Source organism: Pinus tabuliformis, chromosome 4_2 (genome assembly GCF_031772625.1).
Source record: "Pinus tabuliformis cultivar Carrire ecotype Pingquan chromosome 4_2, CPIR1, whole genome shotgun sequence".
Taxonomy (NCBI): domain Eukaryota; kingdom Viridiplantae; phylum Streptophyta; class Pinopsida; order Pinales; family Pinaceae; genus Pinus; species Pinus tabuliformis.
The window spans coordinates 918930353-918945800 of NC_142304.1; positions in this window are offsets into that span (position 1 = coordinate 918930353).

The window sequence follows — 15448 nt, forward strand, 5'->3', positions numbered from 1 at the left end:
CAAGCCAATGATCGATAGTCCTTGTGATCTTGTTCTCAGAGGTTTCTAGTCGTCGCACTAATTCTAGAGTCCGCACTATAGGATTATCGAGCTTCCACCTTCCTTGAATGTCTGTCAACTTAGCCAACTACTCATACAGTTCAATAGGGAAGGTGTAGAAACAAATCTCATGTATCTCTGTATACAGATATCTATTCAGCCACTCTTCCTTTGACAGGCGCAGATTCCTATTTTCTTGCACCACGAAATTGTGAATCTTCTGATCCAACCACTTTTCAATTTCCTTCTTGGTCAGATTCCAATGATGTGACATCACACATCTCTTTCAAGCAGATCCCAGTCTTGACAAGAGAACCATTTGTTGGCTTAGGGGGTCCTAACCCAGGTTTAGAATTAGTTGCCCCAACAAAAAATGCCCTACACTACTGGCCCTTTCGGGAACAACCCATGTAGCGCAGGCTGTAGTCTCAGCCGAAGCAGTATGGGGTGACACAAGAACCAAGTTTCTGCATCCAGAGACTAGTGTGATGTCTTTCAGTGCCTTGGGTCCACTTCCGCATATATCAATAAAATCATAGGGCATATTACTGTAACTTTGTTAAACAGACTTTAGACCTTTGCAAAGGTCTATGATTAGCCCTTTCGGACCTTTAAAAATTGATTTACCTACTTATGCGCATCAAAAAGTAATCCTAGATTTGTGTTCACGCGGATTTAGTTAAGTCATTAATAAACATAAGAGGAATCACCAGAGTCATCACGAAAGTATTTAAACATGCATTCCGTACATCATTAATACTTATTCAAGAGAATCGTGTAGCATTCAATCAATAATTCATAAAACAAGTCATTCATCAATGACATATAACATAAATAGATATGAATAGAAATACGCAATAATTCTTCATAAACTTGTCTTTATTGATCTCAATTTATAGATTACAAACTCAAAATTTCCCTGCACACACAGTTGTAGGGGTCCGCAGACTCAACTGTAGACTCTACCTAGGCCTACGTGCACTGAGTTGTGGATCCTTTCCTTCTCTATCTAAGTGCAGGAAGTAGAGCCTTCCTACACTAGCTTTTTCAGTCCACCCAATCCTATATTCCTTCTACTTCCATTTGTTTTTAATTCCTTTTTCTAATACTCGCTATTTATAGACTTCTTTCATACAATGCCATGGTTCACGGACCATGGGTGAATCTTAAGAACTGACTCAAAACTTATTCAAAACAAGGGGCTAAGCCCCTTTTGACTCCTAATCATCTACGCGCTCCGCATCCATAAATCTCAGAGACTTTACATTATTTACAAAATTGTACCAAAATTTGGGTTATCTTAACCCCAAACTAACCCAGGGGATCCCATCCCAACAAACATATCATCCACATACAAGACCATATAAATAACATGTTCACTAATTAATTTAAAATACACACAATGATCCGCTTTGCTTCTGGTGAAGCCACATCCCCGTATAAATGTATCAAATTTCTTATACCACATCCTTGGTGACTGTTTTAACCCATACAAAGAATTTTTTAACTTGCATACCGATTCTTTCTTTCCCTTTGATGAGCCCCAAATTTGGTAACATTTTGGGCTCATTTGGCCTAATTACCCTTGTTCAATCCTTCATTTTTCATAACTTATGCATTATTTTTTAGTATGTTTATGTCATTTGTACGAATAAGGGTAGTCACTCTTCCCAGGTGGCTAACACGTGCTCATTTCAGGATTTTTTGACACATGTTGGAGCAAAACCGAGTAGACATGGGCTAGGAGACAGCCAAGCTTGGGTTGAGGATTTGTAGGGGGGTTGTCTATGGCATTAAATAGCCTCCCTCGAGATCTTCACCCCCAACTCCGAGCTCCAAAGGCCACCAAAACCGGATCTAGAAGGCAGCCAAACAGATTTTTTGGAAGGAGATGTTCACTCACAGTTTGGGCAGCCAAGTCCCATAGATTTAGGAGGCCAGCTAGGGCCTCGTGGTGTATAAATGTTAAGGCCTCAGCCTTCGAAAAGGACTTTTGGAAAACTCTTGCACAATTTGCACTATAGTGCTGCTAGCTCTATGTCGTTCTCTTGTAGCCATTGTTGGCATAACTCTTGACTTATGATTATTTTTTGATAATGAGAAGAAGTCAGATTTGATATCAACTCTGAGTTTTCTATAGGATCCATAGCTCTCGGGGTTGGGCCCAACCTGAGAGCCTAGGGCCTCCTTCTTTGTATTTTTATCTCTTCTTTATGCATTTGAACCCTGGTTTTGTTGAGCAAGATTTAGTTGTGTTGGTTAAATAGGTCACTGTTGAGGAATAGGATTGCTTCAGATGTGTAGAATAGATTGATAGGATAATAATTGATAAAGCTCCAGAAAAAGGGGTTGTCTGCACTCTCAGTTTCACCTCTCCCTTATTGGATCAGGGGCTGGAATTGCAGAAATAGTGCTGCCCAACAAAAACACTAGTTTGCTTGACCATGCAATATTTGGTGTAACGTCTTCATTTGTAGAAGTTAGTCATGCATTCAGACCTTTTGAGATGTTTCTTTGATTAAGTTCTGTACATGGTTCTCTTTAAGAAATAAAGCTGCTGTTCATTTGCTTCGTTGACAGTTAGGATAGATTAGCTAAGATTTTGATTGTGTGAAGGACTTGGTTGATTTGGTTAAGCGTACACCGTGCAGGGCACCTCCATCACTCTCTCGTCCACCTAAGCTTCATCCAGGCCAGCTGCTCCATCTCCTAGTTAGCTTCCTCGTCTCACAACTATTCTTCTGCCCACGTAACCCTACCTTCTTGCTCTCCCATTGCCTTAGCCTTCTTTAAGTCAATTCAGCTTTCCACACCCTCTCCTCACTTCATCCATCAGTCACTGGGTCATTTCAGGCCCTACCCTACCTCCCTATCCATTCATGCATCTTCTCTCACTCACCCATCCTCCAAAATAAATTTTCAAACATCTTGTAGAAATTTCTGAACATCCTGTAGAAATCCATGAAACATCCTGTAGAACCCCTGCAGACTTCCTGTAGAAGCTCACAAGTGAGGTTGCTGGATAGCCAAACTTTGTGAAACTCTCCGGAAGGGTGTTAGGGACTCCTTAGACCCTCTCTGAACCTTCCCAACCTTTTCCAAGAATTTCTCTTCCTTGATCCACCCCTGCACAGTAAAAAGCCAGTTAAAAGCACATGCATGATAATTCTGATAACTTATTCAAAAATACAAAACGATGTGTTCTTCAGATAGAGATAGCCTAGACATGTGCATTTCACCTTCATAGAAGTAATGGCATCTCTTTTAATAGCTTGCATTCTCTCCTCTGCATTAGTAGGACTAGCTGGTAGAATTAGGGTTTGCTTTACTTTTTGGCTTTTAGTTTCTTTCTGCAAGTAGATCAGCTTCCTCTGAGTTAGCTTCCATCCATCAGTTAAAAAGCTTCTTCTAAGAGCTCATAGAAGTTGGCTTAAGCCCCTAGCGGACTTGTGCCAGCTGACCAAGTGACAGCTGCGAAAAGAGCAAGTACTTGTGCATACAACACCATCGCTTCCAAGTTTGTTACGAACTACCGGGTTGATAAAAGTAAAGAAGGGAGTCCCATGAGTTGCAACATTATTGTTGTAACACTGGAGCCCACCATCTTTTTGGCGTCGTTGCTAGGGAAGCGTCAGAGTATTGGTGATTGTTGCTTTTCTTCTATTTTCCTACACTCGCCTTCTGCTAAATAGTTTATTTCATTTCCATTCTACAATTTCATTTCCGCAAAAGTAAAATAGATATTTCCTGCTTTCATAGATTAGCATTTCAATTATGCAATTTCAATTCTGCAAGCGTAGATTAGTAATTTCAATACTGCAAGCATATATTAGCATTTCAGTTCTGCAAGCGTAGACTAGCATTTCATTCCTGCAATTTCATTTGAGCAACATAGCTTAGTCCTTTCCTGCTTTCATTTCAATTCCACATTTTCATTTCAGCCAGATAGCTAGTTGCGGTTCAATCTGTTTGAGTTTTGCAGGTACATGCAGAAAAAGAAAAAAGCAATCAAAAGCCTTTCCATTTCATGCCTCGTAGGAACAGAGATAAAACCGGCAAATTCTTACCCAACACCCCCACCGCTTCACTGAGTCACCCTTCTCTCTTATTTGGTGACAATGATTCAGAAGAACCTATAGGCGAGCCTCCTAAGATATACGAAGATCCTATAATAGAAGAAGAGTTAGAGAACACTCCACCTGAAGCCATGGCTGAGAATAGAAGAGAAGATGAGAGAATAGAAGGTGCCTTTCCCATCCGAGAGACCAATGGAGACATGAAAATGAAAAACATAAGCCCCTCCACTTTACCTCACTTCCATGGATTGACTACTGAAGACCCTGATACCTTCCTGTTTGAGTTTCTTGTCCTTTGTCGAACCTATGACTATACAGAAGATGAGCAAAAATTGAAACTCTTTCCCTCTACCCTCAAGGATGCAGCATTACGCTGGTTCATGGGCCTACCTGGAAACAGTATCACCACTTGGGCTCAGATGCAGCAAGCTTTCAATACCAAATACCGGGACTACTGTAGGTCTAAGGAAGCCAAGGGAGAAATCTTTCGGATGACCATGGGAAATGATGAGTCTTTAGAAGATTATGAGGAAAGGTTCCAACTTAGCTATAAACGGGCCAGGTGCACACTTGACCTTGAATCTCTCAAGTTGGTCCTGCTCCGAGGAGTCCCTGAAGACCTTCTATATAACCTTCACATGCTAGCTGGAGGAGATATTTACCAACTACCTTATGAGGATATAAATACTGTGTTTAGAAACCACTCTAGGGTAGCCCGGAAAAGAGGTAGAGGAAACCTCCTTTCAGCTGGTACTACCTTCTCCAAGCATGAGTTTGTTAATTAGATGGAGGACCTCAAAAGTGAGGTTAGACAGACCATTGCCATGCAACTTGATACATTCCGAATCCAGCGAAAGAAAGAGGAAGCTGAGAGGGATTTGGCCATCTTCTGTCCTAGTTGTACAAGGAAGCACCCTAAGAACAAGTGTCCATTACACTCGGTAGAGGTATGTTTCGTTTGTGAGGAGGACCACCCCACAAACCAATGCCCAACCTTACCTGGGTTTAAGGCCATGTACCAAGGAACCGAGGCACCCACTGAACCTCTCTACTTCCTCAACCAAAGGAGGCCGCACGGACCTAGACCTTACCAGCAGGGGATGCAAGGGACATCCCAAGCTTATTATAGCCCCAACCAATCTGCTCCTATGCCTTCTTGGGGTCCCCCTGCTCATCCTTCCTAGTTTGTGCCTCCTCCATGGTCTTACCCACCTCAATACCATACTCAGCCCACTACTCATTCGTTTCACTCACATGTCTAGCCACAGCCTCAGTGAAATGCACCTCAACAGGGGTGGAGGCCCCACTACAACACTCCTCTCGCTATTTTTCCTCCACCACCAGCTCAACCACAACCATTACCTCCTGCTCCTCCAAGACAACCCCAAATGCCTGCTCAACCGAACCCGAATCCCAACAACCGACAGGCCCAACAGGTATATACTGGGGAAACAACATGCCCTACCTATGCTGTGGAGATCCAGGAGATCAACCTGCGATTCGGGAAGACTCTTCCGGATCACCAACCTCCTCCTCTAGAGGACGATGAAGATAAACAGGAAAGTGAACCCAAGGCCACTCCACCCTTTCCTGAGAGACTAACAGTAACCACACAACCCGACCTAGAGGATAATGAGCTTTTGGGAGAACTCAAACAGCTGTGTGTGAGAATACCACTTCTCCAAGCCATCAAAGATGTACCGATATACAACAAATTGGTTAAGGAAAAGTGTTTCAGGTACCCAGGCAGGCGAAAAAGAGATGCCTCAACCATCAATGTCATAGGACAACTGTCTGATCTTATGTTGGGGCAAGTAATCCGTCCAAAGTATTTGGATCCTGGGAGTCCTGTAGTTGATGTCCACATCAATGGCACCATCATACCCCACACTTTGATTGATTTAGGGGCAGCCATTAATGTGATGACCAGGGATACCATGCTCAAACTCAACGTTCAGGGTTCCTTAAGGAAGACCTCGACGGTCCTGCAGTTGGCAGATCGCTCCACCGTGACCCCTGAAGGGATTGTGGAGGATGTCTTGGTCTCTGTTGACTCTTGGGAGTATCCTGCGGAATTCTTGGTTCTTCAACCAAAGGCAAAGCTTACTGGATACCCCCTTATTTTGGGAAGACCTTGGTTAGCCACTGCGGATGCTTACATAAGCTGCCGAGCAGGAAACATGACCATAAAAAATGGTCCTATGTCCAAGTAGCTAGTCTTATACCCTCCTGCCCAACCTCTATTAGAGCATGACTTACCACTTTGGTTGGAAGAAGGAGAAGAGGATGAGGTGTACTCTGCACCCTTGTGCACCTTAGAAACCACCAGGGGAGGTCCTCAAACCGAGGATGATTTGATTGAGACCTTGATTCAGAATCCGCCTCCGAGTGCATTGTCCTTAGAGAAATTGGTGGAGGATACCCAAGCCAGCACCTTAGTGGACCTTTGTATGACCGATCCAATCTCTCCCAGAGTCAAAAATGTGGAGTTTGGCCCTGAGAGAATGTTAAATATCAGCTCCTCCCTATCTCCTTCCCAGGAAAAGGAGCTGTATAGTCTGTTGGCCAGTCATCTAGATGCTTTCGCTTGGAACTATAAGGAGATGAAAGGAGTCCATCCTTCGGTCTGTACCCATCACATCTACATCAAAGAAGACTGTAAACCGGTCAGGCAACCTCAGAGGAGAATGAATCTAGTCCTTAAGGACATTGTCAAAGAAGAATTGCAAAAACTGTTGGATGCAGGATTCATCTACCCCATCTCGGATAGCGAGTGGGTGTCCCCTCTGGTGTTGGTACCCAAGAAAAACGGAAAGTGGAGAATCTGTGTGGACTACCGAGAACTGAAAAAAGCCACCAAGAAAGACCACTTTCCTCTACCTTTCATAGATCAAGTGTTGGATGGACTGGCGGGGAAGAAGTTTTTCTCTTTCCTAGATGGGTTAAGTGGGTATAACTAGATCCAAATCAGCCCGGAAGACCAAGATAAGACCACCTTCACTTGTCCTTGGGGTACCTTTGCTTACCGAGTCCTTACCTTTGGGCTATGCAACGCTCCTGCCACTTTCCAAAGAGTAGTATTGAGCATCTTCTCTGAGCTGGTCCACGATTCAATGGAAATCTATATGGATGACTTCACTCCTTATGGGTCCAACTTCCAGGAAGCATTGTCCAATTTGGGAAAAGTTCTAACCAAGTGCATTGAGATGAACCTATCCCTTAGTCCTGAAAAATGTGAATTGCTGATGACTGAAGGAACCGTGCTAGGACATACCATTTCTCGCCAAGGATTGCAGGTGGATCCTAATAAAGTTGCTCTCATTAAAAAGGTTCCACCTCCTTAGAAGGTAAGAGATGTTTGGAGTTTCTTAGGCTTAGCCGGATATTATAGGAGATTTATTAAAGACTTCAGTAAGCTAGCCTCGCCACTGTTTGGCCTCTTAGCAAAAGATGTCGAGTTCAAATGGACGGATGACTGTCAAAGGGCTCTGGATGAATTAAAAGATAAGTTGGTGTCCGCCCCGATATTGAGAGGTCCAAACTTGGACCTAAGTTTCCACATCCACACTGATGCCTCAAACAAAGCCATAGGGGCAGCCATAGGACAGGTTGAACAAAAACTCCCATATGCCATATACTTTGTCAGCAAAAACTTATTCAAGGCAGAAATGAATTACACTGTAACTGAGAAAGAGTTCTTGGCCGTGGTCCATGCCCTGAACAAGTTCCGACACTACATCACTGGCTATCAAACATTTGTACATACTGATCATGCTGCAATTAGATATTTAATGAATAAACCAGATGTGAATGCTCATATTATTAGATGGTTACTTCTATTGCAGCAGTTTTATTTGACTATCGTTGACAAACCAGGGAAAGAAAATGTTGTTGCTGACTTCTTGTCTAGACTGGATTTACCTGCAGGTGAAGATGGAACAGTGGACGACCAGATGCCAGATGAACATCTATTTGCTATCTCAGTACTCTCTCCATGGTTTGCTGATATAGCGAACTATCTGGTCTCAGCATAGTTCCCTCCGCATCTATCTTCAAAAGAGAAAAGCAGAATTGTGAGGAAGAGTGCTTCATTCACTTGGATCGGGGGCAACCTGTTCAAACTTGGCCCCGATCAGATCTTAAGGCGTTGTGTAAGGGAGGAGGAAGTCTTTGACATCCTCCTAACCTGTCATGATGGGCCTTGTGGAGGACATTTTGCAGCCAAGAGGACTGCCTTCAAAATTCTACAGGCAGGCTACTATTGGCCCATGCTTCATCAAGATGTCAAGAGATATATCAGCCAATGTGACCGATGCAAAAGGATGGGGAAGCCGACCCCAAGGGACGAAATGGCTCTCCAACCTCAAGTGACTCTTGAACCATTTGAGAAGTGGGGTATGGATTTTGTGGGTCCTATCAATCCTCCTTCAAGGCAAAGGTCTTACATCATTGTGTGCACAGACTATCTGACAAAGTGGGCGGAAACCAAGGCAATCAAAGCGGCGACAGAAGAAAAGGTGGCTGATATTTTAAGAGAAAACATCTTCTACAAATTTGGCTACCCAAGAGAGTTAGTCACCGATCAAGGAAGCCAGTTCACCTCGAACTTAATTGAAGACTTGCTTGCTCATCACAAGATCAAGCATAGGACTTCCACCCCCTATCATCCTCAAGCAAATGGGCAGGTGGAAGTCACCAATAGAGCATTAGAAGGGATTTTGACTAAGGTGGTGAGCAACAGCAGAAAGGATTGGGCAGATCACCTGGTTGAGGCCACTTGGGCTTACAACACCACTTGGAAGACGACAACCGGCTTCACACCTTACGAACTGGTCTATGGGAAGAGAGCTTTGCTGTCAATTGAGTTCGAGTACAACACATTGAGGATGGCAGCTCAGATGGACCTGGATCTCAGCCATGCCCAACAAGAAAGGTTATTGCAGCTGAATGGGCTAGATGAAAACCGAATGCAGGCCCTTCTCCACTCACAAGTGGTTCAACTTCAGAGGAAGATATGGCATGACCGGCACCTCAATGACAAGCAATTCCAGCCGGGAGATTGGGCGCTGCTGTATGATTCCAGACACAAGGATTTCAAGGGGAAGCTGAGGACAAGATGGCTAGGACCATATGCAGTGGAGAAGTGTAATGACAATGGGTCTGTTCTTATTCGGACCATTGATGAGGAAGCCATCCCCATGCTTGTCAATGGGCATCGACTAAAGATCTACAGGAAACCTCTTTCGAGGCAAGAATTCATCAAAACTGTGGAAAAATCAGTGCTGGTCATAGAGAAGGGTTCTGCCTCTGTTTTGGGCATACCCTGAGCATCATAAAAAAAAAAAAAAAAAAAAAATATATATATATATATATATATATATATATATATATATATCTATCTATCTATCTATCTATCTATATATATATATATATAATCATAATAAAAAAGATCCTTGGGTGAAAACCTTTCTGAGGCTCCCAAGGCAGATGGTAGGGGTGAAAACCTCATTGAGGCGCCCCTGCTGTCTCTCTGAAAAAATTGGAATAAAAAAGACCCTTGGGTGAAAACCTCTCTGAGGTGCCCAAGGCAAATAGTAGGGGTGAAAACCTCGTTGAGGCGCCCCTGCTGTCTCCTTAAAAAAGAAGAAGAAAAAATAAAGACAAAAGAAAAGAAAAGAAAAAGAAGGAGGCAGAAACAAAAAAACAGGCTCAGTCTTTGGAAATTAATGCAGGTTGCAGGTATTCCATGCAAAAAGGAGGCCTCTCAACTCAAGGACAAGGGTCCCTACCATGCTACCAAGCGACCTCACCAGCATTCCCTCCATAAACACTCATCTCTTCCAAGCTTTGGGCACAATCTGGTCATAGTGTAGCCTTCTACAGGAAGCTACAAGACTTTCTACAGGAAGTTCTGTATTTCTACAGGAAACATCCTGTAGAATATTTGGACGGCCCAGGACCGACTATGTAAAATAATTTGAAGCTCGAAGTCCAATAAGGAGGCATTCAACCAATTTTTTTCTCCATCCCCCACTGCTATCGCCTCCTTTCACCACCATTGTTTCCATATGATTGAAGTACTTGCACAGTCATACCAGAACGTTGGACTCTCAGAAGAAATAATTTTTAAGTGGGAAATAAAGCATGCAGAGGCCCAATGCGCTACCTGTCAAGGAAATCTGAGGACCCAGCACCTGTGAACGTGACTCCACTATTTCGGTATGCATTCTAGGAGGAGAAACGACTACAGGATGTCCTACAGGAATCCTGTAGCAGTTGATCCGGCTAGAGCACACACCATGAAGGAACCTGCAACTCATGAAGCCGACACATTCACCATCCACAGCCAGGAAACCGGTCTCGCAACCAGCAGCAGTCAACGAAAAGGAGCTCTCGTGCCCGTGCATGAAGCAGTAGCAAGCGGATCCATCACCTCTCGTCCTGAAGCATGAGAAAAATCACGTCCACGGCCGCACAGGTAAGTGCCTCACCCTGTTTCGTCAAATTACATAAGCAATGCTCTAAAATGTGTGTAACTATGGAAATGAATGGATTGAACAAGTCGGGTAGCCATTCAACTGGCCACCACAACCAGCTCGACGGCCTCGTCGGATCCGAAAAGCTTTGGTTGTGTCGACAAGACAGGAAATGGACACGTGGGAAGCGTCCAGTCAGAGAGAAGCGGCGATCTAACAGGAGTGGCGGCGGTAGATATACAGGGAAGGATTTGGTGGTCAGGCATACATGCAGCGGAATGATAGCAGGTGACGTTGCCAATGGGCCGACGGGACAACTCACCCCCGCGCCACAAATTCCGCAGAAATTCAAATCCGCTGGCTAGATCACATATGGTGCACTGCACTCATTTATTCTCAACCGTTTTGCAGCCAAGTACGCATCCTAAATTTTCTGAAGGTTGTTACTTCGAGTTCTCGGCCTGTTCCAACGTCTTGTTGCTGCACAGAAGGCCCAGAACCACTGAAGCGCTCCCCAGAATCCGTGCACGACTTCTACAGGAAGCTGCGCTACAGGAAGCTCAACCTTACGGAGGAATTTGGACTCTTCACTTCGAAGGTGGCAATGTTGGAATGAGGTAAGCCTGAACATAGTTTTCCCATGCAATTGGTTCAAAAGGTGGTGAAATCGACGTGTTGAAGGGGTAGGAAACCGTGAATTACAGTCTTTGCATGAATTTACAAGCGTTTTCCTATCGCTGCATGAGAATTGTCGTCGAAGTGTGTATGTGGGATTTTCTCCGGGGTTTGAGTTATAATTGAGCCACTGTTAAAGCTCACCCATAGAAAGTTGCAAATTTTATAAACTGTGTGCATAACAGAGACATAGCTCTGCGCTCTGTCTAAGGAAATCCCAAAGATCCACTTCTGTATACGAGCAGGCGAGCTCAGGCCAACACAGCAAGCTTTTACCATGCCGGGAGGGTTCATTAGAAAAGAGCCTATAGACTCAAAGAAGTTACGGGAAACCCCTGAGGTGGTGGACCTGTTTTCTCGTGCACGATGGATGTCATTCTGTTACAAGCTTCAAGGTCACGATGACGAGGTTGCAGAAGAATTCCTGTGATCCTTGAAGCCAAAGTCAAAGACATTGGCCATTGTCAACTTCAGAGGATTGACCCTCAGACTCACCCCACAGTTCATTAGCAGGGTCACTGATTTACCGATGGGGGTACCTTGGGATAAGGAGGAGAGAAAACTGGGTCAGAAAGCTAAGAAGGAGTTCTTTTTGCCAGAGGAACAATTCTCAGAACATAAGAATGGAGTTCGAAGAACCAACCTATAGTCGTTCTGGAGTGAGGTCAGCCTCCAGATTATGAAGTATATCATGTGCGAGGGACGATTTAGCATAGTGTATGGATATCATTTCCGGTTGCTCACAGAACTCAGGCACCAAATGGACCTACCCTCAAAGAAAAAGTTGAGCATTCCTTACTTCCTTCTGTAGTCCATGACTGAGTGTGCCACCAAATTGAGAGAGGGAACGCCAGACCAGATAGCTCATCATGGGCTCATTAAGCTCCTCGTGGAAGATGCACTCCACACGTACACCGTCCCTCTCTCCTGGGAAACCTTTCGAAATTTGACTAAGGATGATGACATCAGAATGTTGGCTGAGGAGCTCACCTCCTCCAGCATCGAGGAGAAGGAACACACTCAAGCAGAGAAGAAAGGTAAAGGCCAAGAAACTCTAGCCAAAACACCAAAGAAAGAACATAAGGGAAAACAAGAGAGAAACCAAGCTGCCAAAACAGAGGGTGACAAAACCACACTAACACCCAGGGAGAAAAGACTACAGAGCAGGGTGGAAAGGACTGAAAAATTCCACGTCAGTGAGGGCACCTCTAAGGCAGCCTCAACAAAGTTAAAAGAAAAAGTACCCTCAGCCAAGCAGGCTAAAACGGTGCCGTCTGTTTCTACAGGAAAGTTAAAAATGGCTTCTACAGGAAGCAAGAAATCATCCACTACAGGGCTTTCTACAGGAAGTCCTGAGAAAGGAAAACAGAAGGAGAAAATAGCTAAAATTCTTGCTAGGGAGGCAGCAGCTGTGCTGGCCACCCTAGGTACCTCTCCCAAGCCAAAGGAAAAACGAAAGAGGGAGACTCCTCTGTATTTCAAAGCAAGGAGGAGTGTAAGAATTAAAACTGGCAGGCCCCAACCTCCATCTAAAGACCCAATTACCATTGAAGACACCCCTACCTCGCCAAAGGAGAAGTCCCCCTCCAAAGTATCAGTCACTTATGAGTGGGGGAGCCCGAAGACAACTACCTGGAGGGAGAGAATGGAAAGGTTGGCTTCAAAAACCCCTCTACAGGATGCTGAAGCCGTTCTACAGGAAACATTGGCCAGGCTCAAGGAGACTGAAAGAATGGAGGGGGAGGCAGCCACATCACCACAAAGGGAAGAAGAGGTAGAGCACATTATGGAGCCTAGCCCCCAGCCCAGCTTGAGCTCTTATTATAACTTTTTGGAGGCTGGGAAAATTATTCCATAGAAATTCACAGTGCCGCTTTCCTTTGCACTGGAGGAAGAAAGAGTGAGGACCCATACATGGATGAGGATAGCTAAATCTAAAGGAGTAGCAGATATAGGCCCCTTGGAGGAACAACTCAAGGAGGCAAGAAGAGAATTAGCTATGGAAAAACACGTGGGAAACTGCTAGCGAGTATTTCTACAGGAAGAGAATGAGAAGCTCAAACTGCAGCTACAGGGACAGAGGAAAGAAAGGGGCACAACATCAGAGGACACTACAGCAGAACCTCAAGACAAAGAAGGAATGCAAGCTGATCTTGAGGAACTAATCCAGCAACTACAGGAAAGGGAATTGCAAGCAAACATAGAGATACAAGCTCTCAAATGGTAGGTGCAAGAGAAAGAGGCACAACTGGCCTGCATGGCCAGTTGGGCTATGGATGCTCTACAATGTAGGCATCCGGCCAAATCTTATGGCCTATACCTACGGGACCAGTGGCTGCAATTCCAAATGAATGCATTAGCACAGAGGGGTATCTCCCAAATCCAAAACCCCCAGCAGTTCACAAATTTATGCAACAGCAGCTCAACAGAGGACAAGGCCAAGCTATCAGAGTTCTACCTCCATAATTTGGCCCTTCCAAACGTAACTTCATGTGACCCCAACACAGTCGTGGGAGATATGCAGCTGATGGCATTTACCTCATGGTTAAACCACGAAGAAAAGAGAGCGACAGAGGTCAAAGATGTTATGAACTGAGAGTTACATGAACCACTGCTGATTAGAGCAGAACGAGGGGACCCCACTGCATTGATATCAGCCCACCAACACCTAGCAACCAACTCTCAGGCTTTATTGAAATACATGGATCAGCAGGCTCAGGCTATAGCACACTTCGAAGATATGGAGCGATTATTAGGGGACAATTGTGTTCATGCTTGCAGCCGAAGGTGGAACACATTGTCCCACAGCCTCAAAATCATGGAGTATCACACTCCAACTAGAATGAGGGAGGCCCTAGTACGGGTGCCTATCTACAAGAAGTCCATGTAGAACCTCTAGGCCAGCTGGATCGGCCTCAAGCTAAGCCCACCTTTGCTTTTGGGATTGGTAGAAGGAAGCACAGAAAAATAAGAGCATAAGCAGTGGGAAGAGGTGTAAAAGAAGGCCGGGTTCCATGACAGTGAGGAGGATACTACTTTAGAAGCCTGGGATGTGAGAGTGGCGATTAAAGCAATGAAGGACGAGGATCTGAACGAGTTGCTCAGGGATGAGCAATCATTTTAGCAGGGGGGTGATGATGAGCCCCAATTTTGGTAACATTTTGGGCTCATTTGGACTAATTACCCTTGTTCAATCCTTCATTTTTCATAACTTATGCATTATTTTTTAGTATGTTTATGTCATTTGTACGAATAAGGGTAGTCACTCTTCCTAGGTGGCTAACACTTGCTCATTTCAGGATTTTTTGACACATGTTGGAGCAAAATCGAGCAGACATGGGCTAGGAGACAACCAAGCTTGGGTTGAGGATTCGTAGGGGGGTTGTCTATGGCATTAAATAGCCTCCCTCAGGATCTTCACCCCCAACTCCGAGCTCCAAAGGCCACCAAAACCGGATCTAGAAGGCAGCCAAACAGATTTTTTGGAAGGAGCTGTTCACTCACAGTTTGGGCAGCCAAGTCCCATAGATTTAGGAGGCCAGCTAGGGCCTCGTGGTGTATAAATGTTAAGGCCTTAGCCTTCGAAAAGGACTTTTGGAAAACTTTTTCATAATTTGCACTATAGTGCTGCTAGCTCTATGTCGTTCTCTTGTAGCCATTGTTGGCATAACTCTTGACTTATGATTATTTTTTGATAATGAGAAGAAGTCAGATTTGATATCAGCTCTAAGTTTTCTATAGGAGCCATAGCTCTCGGGGTTGGGCCCAACCTGAGAGCCTAGGGCCTCCTTCTTTGTATTGTTATCTCTTCGTTATGCATTGTGATTTTCCTTTTATGCATTTGAAACGTGGTTTTGTTGAGCAAGATTTAGTTGTGTTGGTTAAATAGGTCACTGTTGAGGAATATGATTGCTTCAGATGTGTAGAATAGATTGATAGGATAATAATTGATAAAGCTCTAGAAAAAGGGGTTGTCTGCACTCTCAGTTTCACCTCTCCCTTATTGGATCAGGGGCTGGAATTGGAGAAACAGTGCTGCCCAACAAAAACACTAGTTTGCTTGACCATGCAATATTTGGTGTAATGTCTTCATTTGTAGAAGTTAGTCATGCATTCAGACCTTTTGAGATGTTTCTTTGATTAAGTGTTGTACATGGTTCTCTTTAAGAAATAAAGCTGCTG